Raw genomic sequence first — 12439 nt, 5'->3', positions numbered from 1 at the left:
ATTTCATCTCTATTCAGATTTCCTTCAGGGTCGAGAGGTTGGCTCATATTTATGTTTGTGAGATAGTTTTTCTTCATGGGGTACCCATGTCTATTATTTAAAATGAGGCTTAGTGTTCACTTTTAGCTTCTGGCAGCCATTTCAGGAGGAGTTGAGTACTCAGGTTGACCTTAACACAACTTTTTACCCCCAGACTAAATGTCAATCTGAGTTGACTATTCAGGTTTAGAGAATATGCTTTCTGCTTGTGTTATGGACTTCAGAGGCCATGAGATCAACATTTGGCTTTAACGGAGTTCCTTTATAATAATATCTACCATTTGAGTATTGTGTAAGACCCCATAAAAATCCTCTCGTAGTCTGAGCCTTAGAGCGTGTTCAGTAAAGTGTTAATCTGTCCTTAAAAGGTTGAGAAATGTCTTCCCAAGTGAGAATTATTTTGAACCGTGTAGAATTTCCCTAATATCGACCTTTTCTCATGTAGAGCATTGAATAAGCTTTTCGTCGATACTAAATTAGCCCAAATTTGATACTCAGGTGAAAAATTAGAGTCATTTTAGTGAGACAGTGTGCCACCTGGTACTTTAGTGCATCGCAGAGCCATCCAAAATGGCAATCGTCAAAATTCAGTGAGTCTCCATAATTATGGTGCGTCGCGCCAAGGCTTAATTTTAGAGTTGTCAATTTCTAGTGCACCAACGCGATTCCACCGTGTCGCGGTGCCTTTTCAGTTCACAATCAGGGTGGCAACGTGATTCCACCACGTCGCTCCATCAAGCAGTTTCCCGATTATCCAATTTCCAGTGAGCTAGAGTGATTATGGCGCGTCGCGCCAGTATGTAAAATTGAGATTTTTCAGTTTAATTCCAAGGGCAAAAAGGGTCTTTTCCCAACCCCTATATATACTCCTTAACATAGGATTTGGCCTTATTTCACCCAAAATATCATTGTTTTCTCTCAATTCTCTTCAACATAAAAAACTAGGGTTTCTACAAAATCAAAACCCTTCCTTCTTCTTCAAGAAAAATCAAAGAAAATCAAGAAATCAAGAATCTCTCCAAGAGCTTTCAAGAAAGAGTTTCTCTGAGGTATGCAGATGTTGATTCTTGGGTCCCTTTCATCCAAGGAGCTTAAGAACCCTTTTCTAAAACTCAAAGATTTTATGTTTATGAGATTCTATGATTCATGTGAGTTACAATTGATGTTCCAGTTATTATTGAGTTTTGATTCATGTTTGTCTGCAAGTTTTTCAAGCTTTGTCCCTAGTGTATGGAATTCATGTAATGTTCATGATAAACCTCTTCAAGTTGCTTGATAGATGATGTGTTCATGTCAATTAAGTGTAGAAATGGTTGAATAAGCAAAGCATTCTCCCCTAATGTTTGATAAAATTCTTGTGTGAAGGGATTAAGGCCATTATAGCATGTTGATTAGGAAACCCCCAATTGTGTGCAAGCCCATGCATGCCTAGTGTTTGTTGAAATGCCTTAGTGAGCAAATTATGACATGATAGTATGAAGTTTCCCCAATCATGTGTTATCCGATACATACCAAGACTAACATACGTGTGAAGTACTAGATGCAAGACCTTGTTGAATGCAGTATGATCTAATAGCATGTTCCCCCAACGCTATTACATGTCTATGATTCCTAAATACTTGAAGTGATGCTTTAGTGTCTGTGATGGTGAATAGATGCTTATGATTTCTAAATGCTTGAGGTGATGCTTTGTGATTGTGATGATGAATGAATGACCGTGGTCATGACTAGTCAAGAATGGTTAAGTTTTACTTTTATATTGTCGAGTCCTGGGGGTATTTATACCCAATAATTTAGCTGTTGTCTAGAGCCTGTGTCGTTTTTCACGATAATCCCAGTCGGGCCATGATTCTCAGAACTCAGTGAATTATAGAACTCTGTATCCTCAGACAGATACAGCACTTAAGAAATCTCAGTAATCTTTGTAATCTTTGTATCACAAGTAATCTAGCCTCAACGCTGTGCTTAGCTCAGATTTGGTAGTATTCAGGTGTTCATTTTTTGTCTCGGTAGTGATCGAGTAATCTATTCAAAGCTCTGTATTATCAGTTAGATACCATGATTCAGTAGTATTCAGTCAGATATGGAACCAAGTGAATTCATCTTAACTCAGTCAGATCATTTGAGAAACATGATCAATATCAGATGTAACTCAGTTTATGTTCAATTGAGAGTTAGTTCAGAGTCTTTCTGTTGGGAGTAGGAGCTAGCACCAAGTGAGGACAGGGATGTCGACTCCTCGATAAAGAGAGACAGATTCGTTAGGAGCAATCCCTGAAATCCAGAACTACGTAGCCAGTGCAAGATGTAGGAGTCACCCGCTAGTAGAGGTTGTTACCTGTAGAGAGAGGTTTGACTATTATATTGCCTTAGGATGACTTCCTGCGAGGGTCACCCACCAGAGAGGCTTGACCAGAGAGGTCTTTACTCGTGTCACGGTATTGATACCTTTCCAATTGAGGTTATAGGTTGGACCCCACCAGTGGAGGTTCGGGACATGTCGGTTAAGTAACTACCTCCCACAGTTGTAGTTTCAGTATAAATCTTCAAAAATCAAGAATGTTAGATATAGTCATCTATCTCTGTGAGGAACTCAGATAGTTCTATTGACTCATGGACCTTCCGTCAGGTAGGCTTGGTCTCATATATAGTTATTCATTATCAGATCTAGAGATCACCTGATAAATAGGCTTGATCTTAGTTTTAGACTCGGTTGAGTATTCTTATTATCAGATCCAGAGATTACCCGATAGATAGGCATGATCTCAGTCTCAGATTCAGTTGAGTATTCTTGTTGTCAGATTTGGACATGATCATTTTCTTATCATTAATAATAAATTCTGGAATCATCCGTTAGAGAGGTTGATCGCTGATTCAATCAGTCGAGAGTAGTGAGCTCAGAATTCAGTCATTGATATGAGTATATTTAGTTAATCAGTTTCAGTATCCTCAGATTTTGAGATCATTCGCTAGGTAAGATTGATCTCAACTTCAGTACTCAGTTGTCAGTATCAGATAATTCAGTGATTCAGTATCTCTGTGTTAGTAGTGAGTTCAGATGACAATAAAGTGGTATCCGAGTTTCAGTATTTAGAGTTGTGATGATTGTGATTATGGCTTGTGCATTCATGTATATGTTCTCGTTCGGTACTCTCATGATTATTCAGTTAAGTAATTGTTCATGCATGAGCCCTTGCATTTATCCTTACCTCATCTACATACTCGGTACATTCCTGTACTGATGCATTTGCACTATGGTGTTTTATTTGACAGCATAGGTTTAGAGGCACGAGATGCAGAGTACCCTCAGCAGTTCAGTCCCAGTCAGCAGTAGTAGATATAGCAGTGAGTCCTCTTCATTCGAGGATGAAACTTGTTTTATTATTTCATCAGATTTTGCTTATTTTTAGTAGATGGAGTTAGTTGGGGACATGTCCCATCAACTTCGCAGTTCAGAAAGTCTAGAGGTTTTTCGAACAAATGTATCAGAATTCAGTTTTCAATTTTGGATTATGTTTAGACGTTTTGAACCTTATGGCTAGTTTTTGCATGTATTTCAAATATTATGCAGTGTTCAGGTAAAGATATCAGGAAAGATGTTAGCTTATAGTTTTTCGGGGTCATAAACACCGTGTAACGACTAGGGGTAGTCTTGGGTCGTTACATATTGAGATGCCACCTTTCAAGATATTATATGGTAGACGTTATCGATCTTCTATTGGTTGGTTTGACACTTTAGAGGTTAGAACTCGTGGTACCAACTTGCTCCGTGAGTTTTTTGAAAGGGTTTGAGTGATTCAAGATAGGCTTTGGACAACCTAAAGTAAGTAAAAGAGTTATGCAGACTACAAGATTTGTGCCTTGAATTTTGGATTGGTGATTGAGTCATCCTTCAAGTATCCCCCATGAAGGGCGTAATGAGGTTTGAGAAGCTGGACAAGTTTAGCCCTAGGTATATCGGACCATATAAGATTCTTTAGATTATTAGGGAGTTTGATTATGAGTTGACCGTATCACCAAACTTTTTGGTCATTCATAAAGTTTTTCATGTATCTTGCTTTTGTACTATATTTCGAATAAGTCTCACATGCTTTCTTGGGACTCAATTCAGTTGGATGAGAGATTGACCTTTGTAGAGGAGCCAATGTCCATTTTAGCCAGAGATGTTAGACGATTACATTCTAGATATATTCCTCTAGTTAAGATTTGGTGGAGAAACCATCCGATTGAGGAGACTATTTGGGAGACGAGTGTGACATGCATAAAGTTACCCTTAGCTCTTTACCAATTTAGGTAATTTGTTGCCTTTTAGTTTGAGGATGAACTATAGTCTAGTGGTGGATGTTTTAATGATCTAATTTGTGAAAACTTTCTTTTGATGTGATTTAACCATTTTTTCCTTCCCCATAGTTTCTACATATTAATTTTTAGGTGTGGGGATGGTTGATACGATTCCCGATGCGGTCATGAATGTTATAGGTAATTTGTGTTGTTTAGAGTATTTGAAATCCATGTAGTTGATTTCGGTTAATATCTGTTGTTCTAAGCGTTGGGTTAGGATTGGATAGTTCCATTAGGCCTGAAATATTAATTTTGGGTTAATAGTAATGTTGTTCGGATTCAGAACCTTTATTTTATATTTTGACCCTTCGTTTAAAATTTGTCTAAGAGAGGTTCGAGGAGGTTAATTTATTGAGAACAATCACTTTTAGAAAATCTGACATCGCAATTGAGTTTAAATCATAAAAATTAAACTAGTATCATATATGGTTTGTTTCTGTTGGGTCCTAAACAAATCTCGAGGATCCGTTAGGAGGTTTTGGAAATCATGCAAATCAACATTTTTGTTATTATTTGGTGTAGGTAACCTCTCTCTTCATGAATTTGCGCCTTTGGCCACATATGTTGAAAAATATGACTTCCTTCATCGCAATCATGTAGAAGAAGCCGCAACTACTATGAACAAATGGGGTCCAGGTCGAGTTGAGTCTTCTTTGCTAGCAAAATAGGGTTGTTTCGAGCACAAAGTTCTAATTTATTGACCTTCATGAACATGAATCCCTAGCCTCGAATGCAAAGGTCATTCAATTGGTTAGTCAACGTTGACCTTCCCAATTATGAGGTGAATTCTACGATCGTAAGGCATTATTGATAGAATAGTATATAAGCCTCTATTTTGTAATTTTACTCTATTTTTAGACCTTCAAGCTTCGAAAAGAGATAATTTCTTAGGGTCTCTGAGGTGCTATGGATTTAAAGCACTTTCAATACTTAAAATGATGAAAATATGCAAGTTCCTTAGGTTGTTCTGTGAGATATGATATGTCTTGGGTATGTTTTGAAGGAAATCAAGGTTTGGATGCTAAACGGAAGAAAAAAATGAAAATTAAAGTTTTTGGCTACTTACTATGGCAATTCTGGGCGTATATGCCACTTACCGGGCATAAGTGACCAAAGTACGTATTACAAATTGAAGCTCAAAGACTCAGATACAGGAAAAATAAAAATCTGGCACTTACTCTAGGAACCTATGATCTGTAGGTGCCACCAACGGTCTGTAGGTGTCACCTACGACTCGTAGGTGACCTTAGTAAGTGCCAGAGGATCAAGTCCAGAGAGTTTCAGGAGTTGTTTGGGAGGTCTGACAATTACCTAGGACCACCTATGGTCCGTAGGTAGTACCTATGGTTTGTAGGTGGCCTAAGTAAGTGGCCACCAACCTCAATTTTCCTTTTCCATTCAAGTTTTGATTTTTGGGGTTTCCTTGTATCCTATAAATAACCTTATGATGTTTTGTAGTAATTTGACACACCTTTGATACTTATAATCATATATTGGATTCCAAGATTTAATTTTGATCCTGGGATTACTATGTTCTTGCTTTTGGTTGATAATTTAGTTAAAGACTTCAATTTTTATTTGTTGGTTATTGTGATATTGTTTTAATGTGTTCAATCATGAATTTTCTTATTCATTTCATAACAATGAGTGGCTAAATCTGTAGCTAGGGCTGTGGGAACCCTAACATATTGATGAAGTAGGGGAAGTGCAAAGTTGTTCTGAACCAGTACTCTTGCATGTATTGTATTATCTTCAGTTTAACAGATGTCTTAGCAGTTGTTAATATTAGGATCCTGCCTAGATTATCACTGCTTACTCAACAAGAGGTGTAGTTTCTAGAAAAAAATAACCACAACAGTAATTTGAAGATTAATTATCGATTTAGGCTAATTAGTATCATCTATGTAAGATGGTTACCTATCATCTAATAACTTGAGACTAAAATGGTAATAGTTAACTGGGATTTAGGATAAGGGTTAGTAATACGACATCCTGAGACTCAAAAAGTGAAGGATGAAATTTGTTAATGAGTCCACAAGATAGTTGATGGTATATAACTTAATTAGATTCTGCATGCAAGGCACTAGGTTGGTTCAACAAAGCCTAATAAACCTATAGATTTGAGAAGCCAGGGGGAACACAGTCCTAATATTCGTTCCAACTGACTGCAACTAAAGTTAAGTTCTAGTTACTTGTTCAAGATTTCAACAAAAAAATCCCCTATTTACTTTCAGTTCTTCCTATTGAGTTTAGCAAACTAGAGATACAAATTCGTGTCTTTCCTGTGGGTTTGACCCCAACCTAGTTAGGTTACTATACTTGATAGCAACCGCTTTATCCTTCGGTTGGGGGTGTAGTTTGGGCATTGATCAAAATTTTAACACTGTTGCAGGGTATACCATAGTCGTCACGAGTTCTTGTTGTCGTGCTTCTTTTTTTATCGGCCATAGTATGGTTGTAGAGCCGACATGTCTAGGTTTTAAAATTTGTGTCGTATTGTGTTTTCTTTTGTATTGTGAAATTTTTTTTTTTGTAATTAGGAGATTTTTGAGTATTTAGGGTAGTTGTCATATTTTTTGTTGATTTTTAGAAAAATGATACACCCCTCCAAAAAGTTTGTTTTTGAACAGTGTGAATGTATATATATGTGACCATTATAGATCTTGTTATGGCATTAGAATTAGGGACATGATAATCATAGCTAACTTGTTTATGAATCGGATAGGTAGTAGCTTGTGATGTGACCCTATTCCTTATGTGTTTGAGATGCTACCTAGTTCTCTTTCTGTTAAATTCAGAACTTGCCCAGTTAGTCTTGCCTAGGTTATAAGATAGTTGGTTAGGAAAGGATCATAGGACGTTTTTTATTTAATTCCACTTTTGGCCTAAATGACTTTTCCAATGTGAAATAGTATCTCTTGATCCTGATTTTGAGCCTTGTAGCCTATTTCTTTGTTTTTATCTTTCACCTTCCTATTTATGTTACAATGAACCTATTTTGGCCTGGTCCTCCTTGGACATTGTGCACCTCAACTTAGGCAAATGGCCTAAGTTGAGGGTGGCTATCATAGAGGTGCATAATATAGAGTGGGTACGAAGAAGGGTAAAATAAGAGAAAAGATAGTAAGGTTGAGTATGGTAGAAAAAGCAAAAGAAAAATGTGAAAAATAAAAATAAAAATAAATAAAAAAGAATGAATAAAAGCATCCACACTCAACCTAAATGTGAAATAAAGTATCAAAGGAGAAATAAGGTGGAATAAAAAGGAAATTGGTTAAAGTGTGGACCCCAAAGTTAGTACAGTGCCAAGAAGGCTTAGTTACTCGATATATCCATATGTCTAATACCAGCCCCCAAGCTTACATTACACGCCAGATAAAGTCCTATAGTGATCATAACTTGACCGTCCCTACACTGATATGCATGATTCAATATGAATGAGTGGGACTTCTTTGTTGTGAGGGCACATGGTTGTATTGCTATCGGTTTACTTATTTGGGTAGTGTAACTTATATATATGCATGGTTGTCTTTTGCTAATGTAATTCCAATATCTTGATTCGATTGTGTCACATTGTTGTGCTTCATGTTTATACACAATTGGTTTTAAAGTATTGATATAGGAAGGGGTAATGTGTTTGAGCTTAAAGTAATGATTGACTGTCTTGGATAGCTTACATTCTCCTATTTAAGTGTCGTGTTTTTGTTTTTTTTTATTGTGTTGCCTGAGCATATGCAAACATTCTAAGTTGAGGGAGTTGATGTGCTATGGATTTATAGCACTTTAGACTCTTAAAACGATGAAAATATCTAAGTTTCTTAGGTCATTTTGTGAGATATGATATGTTTTGGGTATATTTTATGGGAAATCAGGTTTTGGATGCTAAACAGAAGAAAAAGATGATAATTGATGTTTTGGCTACTTACCGAGGCAATTTTAGGTGTATGTGCCATTTAACAGACGTAGGTGACCAAAGTAGGTGTCAGACCTTGACGTCCAGATACTTAGATGCAGGAAAAAGAAGACTCTGGGACTTACTATGGGCACCTATGGTTCATAGGTGATCTTAGTAAGTACCAGAGGTCCAAGTCCAGAGAGTTTCGGGAGCTGTTCAGGAGGTCTGGCACTTATCTAGGACCACCCACATTCTGTAGGTTGTACCTAAGGTCTGTAGGTGGTCTAAGTAAGTGGCCACCAACCTCAATTTTCCTTTTTCATTTGAGTTTTGATTTTTAGGGTTTCCTTATATCCTATAAATACCCATATGATGTCTTGTAGTTCGATGTCGAACCTTTGATACTTACAAATATATTGGATTCCAAGATTCAGTTTTGATCTTGGGATTGCTTTGTTCTTGATTTTGGTTGATAATTCAGTGAAAGACTTCAATTTATTTTCATTGATTATTGTGATGTTATTTTAATGTCTTCAATCATGAACTCTATTATTCATTTCACTACAATGAGCAGCTAATTCCTGCAGCTAGGGTTGTGGGAATCCTCTCATATTGATGAAGTATGAAAAGTGCGAAGTTGTTCTGAACCGGTACTCTTACATGTATTGTATTATCTTCAGTTTAATAGATGTCTTAGCGGTTGAAAACGTTAGGATCCCACCTAGATTATCACTTCTTACTCCCCAAGAGGAGTAGTGACCAGGAAAAAATAATCACAACAGTAATTTGAGGATTAATTGTCGATCTAGGATAATCAATATCATAAATGTAAGACGGTTATCTATCATCTAATAACTTGTGACTTAAAAAGTAATAGTTAACTAGGATCTAGGATACTAAGGTAACATCCTAAGACTCAAAAGCTAAAGGATGAAATCCGTCAATGATTCTACAATACAATTGATGGTGCATAACTTATCAGATTCTTCATGAAAGGTACTGGGTTGGTTCAACAAAGCACGATAAATCTACGGATTTGAGACTCCAGGGAGAACATAGTCCTAGTGTTCATTTTGATTGACTACAATCAAACTTCTGTTCTGTTCACTTGTTAGAGATTTCAACAACAAAGCCCTCATTTACTTTCAGTTCTTCCCATTGAGTTCAGCAAACTAGAGATACAAATCCGCGTCTTCCCTGTGGGTTCAACCCCAACCTAGTTGGGTTACTATACTTGACATCGACCATTTTATCCTTCATGTGGAGGTGTAGTTTAGAATTGATTAGTTTACTCGCCATTCTTGCTTGGTTAAGATCCTAAATCATCTTTCCATTATTAAATATCAAATATATCTTTAAAAACACTCTTTAATCATTATTTCAAAAATGAGATTTTGAGGATTTTACCGATATAGATTTAAATGAATTTTCCTTCAATTTTGATTTTGGTATTTTTGTATAGGTATTCAATAGTAGATTTCTGTTTAGGGAATATATTTCTAAATTAAAATTTTAATTTTACCCTTTTCATTTTCAAATTCATTTTTAAACCCATTTTGGACCCAATTCTAATATGGGTAATATGGGTATCATTAACTTTCTTTTAATGCATAGATATTATATATGAATGTTGTAGTTGATTTTGAGGTCGTTCAGAAAGGGAAGGCTCCACGTTTAAGGACTTTAGGCTTGGATCCGTTCTTTTGAGGTAGGTCATGACTTAACTTTCTTCAGACTGGGTGGGTAGTTAATTAATAAGTTAAGCATGCTATAGGCTTATAAAACACTATAGAGAGTGATTTTTGAGTTATTACATATCGTGTGATGCCAGTGCAGAGCTTATTTTTGTTGTTGTAAGATTATGATACTATATTGTGTGTTTCTGTTGCAACGACTTTATTTGACATTAGTGGAATTAACTGTGTATTTGACTGTCTTATTTCTTAATGTGATACTTATGTGGAAGCTTGAATAGATACTAAGGCTTTATTGAGCATTGTTTGCCTTTATCATAATAGAAATGCCTAATTTATAAGTTGATATGATATTAACTATGTCTTACATGCATGTTATTCCAATGGCACCCAACTAGAACTTATATCATGAATTAATGACATATTGAATTGATTTCTAAGTTCACTTGTATACGTATTTAATGACCTAGATATCTTCATACTATTTTATTTTGAGAATTATATCCACATTTTATACATCCATATTCATGAGATATCGATACTATTGAAAAACATTGATTTTGAAAAAAATGAGATACTTTTAAAAATGCCTAGATTGAGGAATATGCCGGTTGGATAGGTTTGAGAAATGAGTTTGTGATTTAGATTGGTGGAAACTTGAGATAGCATATGAGTTATGAACCCCTTATTGGTCCTATTTTAGGAGATTAAGGCTCGATATATGTATACAAAAAGTCATATGATGACTTTCAACCATATCACTTCATTATACATCACGTTACGGTGCATTGCATATTTTGTGTTTCCCATTATTTGTTTACCTATTATGTATTTAGCTTTTACCAATATTTCATGTATGTTTTTCCCTTGATGATATTTATTGTAACTGTTCGAGAGACGGTGTGAGCCACTATTTGGGAAATTTTTTGCTTGTAAGTTGCGTAATCATAGTATTTTCTTTATTATTTTATTTTTTACTTTGCTCTGTCAGCCTATGATTCCTACTGAGTAGAAGTGGATTGTATTCAATCCTACTTCTGTGCCCATTTGGTACATATTCAAATTTGAGTATGATATGTTGTGGCTGATTCTTACTATGATGTCGGAGATTTGAGGTACTAGAGCGTTTTAGAGTTTAATGTTGATTCTGAACCTTTTCTTGTTCCATCTTATGTCTTTATTTTCTATCAGGGACAGACTTATGAAGTATTTCAAAAGTTCAGATTGGTATTAGATCCATTTCATACTTTTGACACCTGGCTTGGGATTTAATATACTTTCTTTGTTTTTTGAGAAAATGGTCAAAAGCCCCCCAACTTTACCCCAAATCCCAACTACACACTCAAACTTTAAAGGTGATCTATTACCCCCCCCCCTAAACTATTTTAAAATAGAATTACTATCCCCCTAAACTATTTTAAAGTGGAATTATTACCCTCCCCCCCAAAAAAAACTGACAACCAGTCATTTGGAATGTGGTGTGATGCACGCGCTGCCACGTCATTTTTTTAAAAAATTTATCTAAAAAATTAATTATTTTACTTTAACTATTTTAATCTCAATCCATTTTCCCCCTTTCTCTTCATCTTCTTTTCTTCAATTTCAATTCATTTTCTCCCTTTCTCTTCATCTTTTTTTCTTTAATCTCAATCTATTTTTCCCCTTTCTCTTCATCTTCTTTTCTTCGTTCTTCAAAATCCAAAATAAAATATTTTCTTTTTTTTCGATGCCATTGATGAGTTCGTGTAATTTTTGATTTGGTGCAAATCAATGGCATCCAATCCATTTGTCTGCGTGTAATTTTGATTCAATCTTTAAAAGGCAAACAAATTTTGATGAGTTCTTTCAAAAGGCAAACAATCTTCAAAAGACAAATAAATTTTGATGTTGGTGTAATTTTCAATTTGGTGCAAATCAATAATGAGTTCCTTTTTTGATGCAAGACAAATGGATTTTTAACCCAGTTGATTTTTAATCCAAGAACTCATCAATGGCATCCAAGAACTCATCAAGACCAACCTACTTGATTTGGTGTTGATTTTTTAATTTCTTGAAATTCAAGAAATGTATGTTGCGTGTGTGTATGGGTTGTTGTTTTTCAATTCCAGTGAAGTGTATTTGTGTGTGTTTTTCGTTCCTTATGTGTGTGTAAATTTGTGTATGTATCGGGTCAGCTGTGTGTTTTCTGTCAATGAAAAAATGAGGAGTGATGTGCGATGTTAAGATTGAATGTTTGTGTGTTGTTTGATCTTTGTTGTTGGTGAATAATTTCTCATGTTGGTTTGTTGTCGATTCTTTGGTTATGAACTGTGTGATGAAGTCGAAAATAATAAACAATATCGAATTTGAAATTTTTCGACAACCTTGAAGTGGGAAATAATGATCATATCAATTATTAAAGTTTTGACGATCTTAAATCCGGAAACAATGAACAATACCAATTTCAAAATTTTCAATGACCTTGAAGCCG

This window comes from Capsicum annuum, chromosome 11, assembly GCF_002878395.1.
Source record: "Capsicum annuum cultivar UCD-10X-F1 chromosome 11, UCD10Xv1.1, whole genome shotgun sequence".
Lineage (NCBI taxonomy): Eukaryota > Viridiplantae > Streptophyta > Magnoliopsida > Solanales > Solanaceae > Capsicum > Capsicum annuum.
This window is presented reverse-complemented; position numbering follows the sequence as displayed.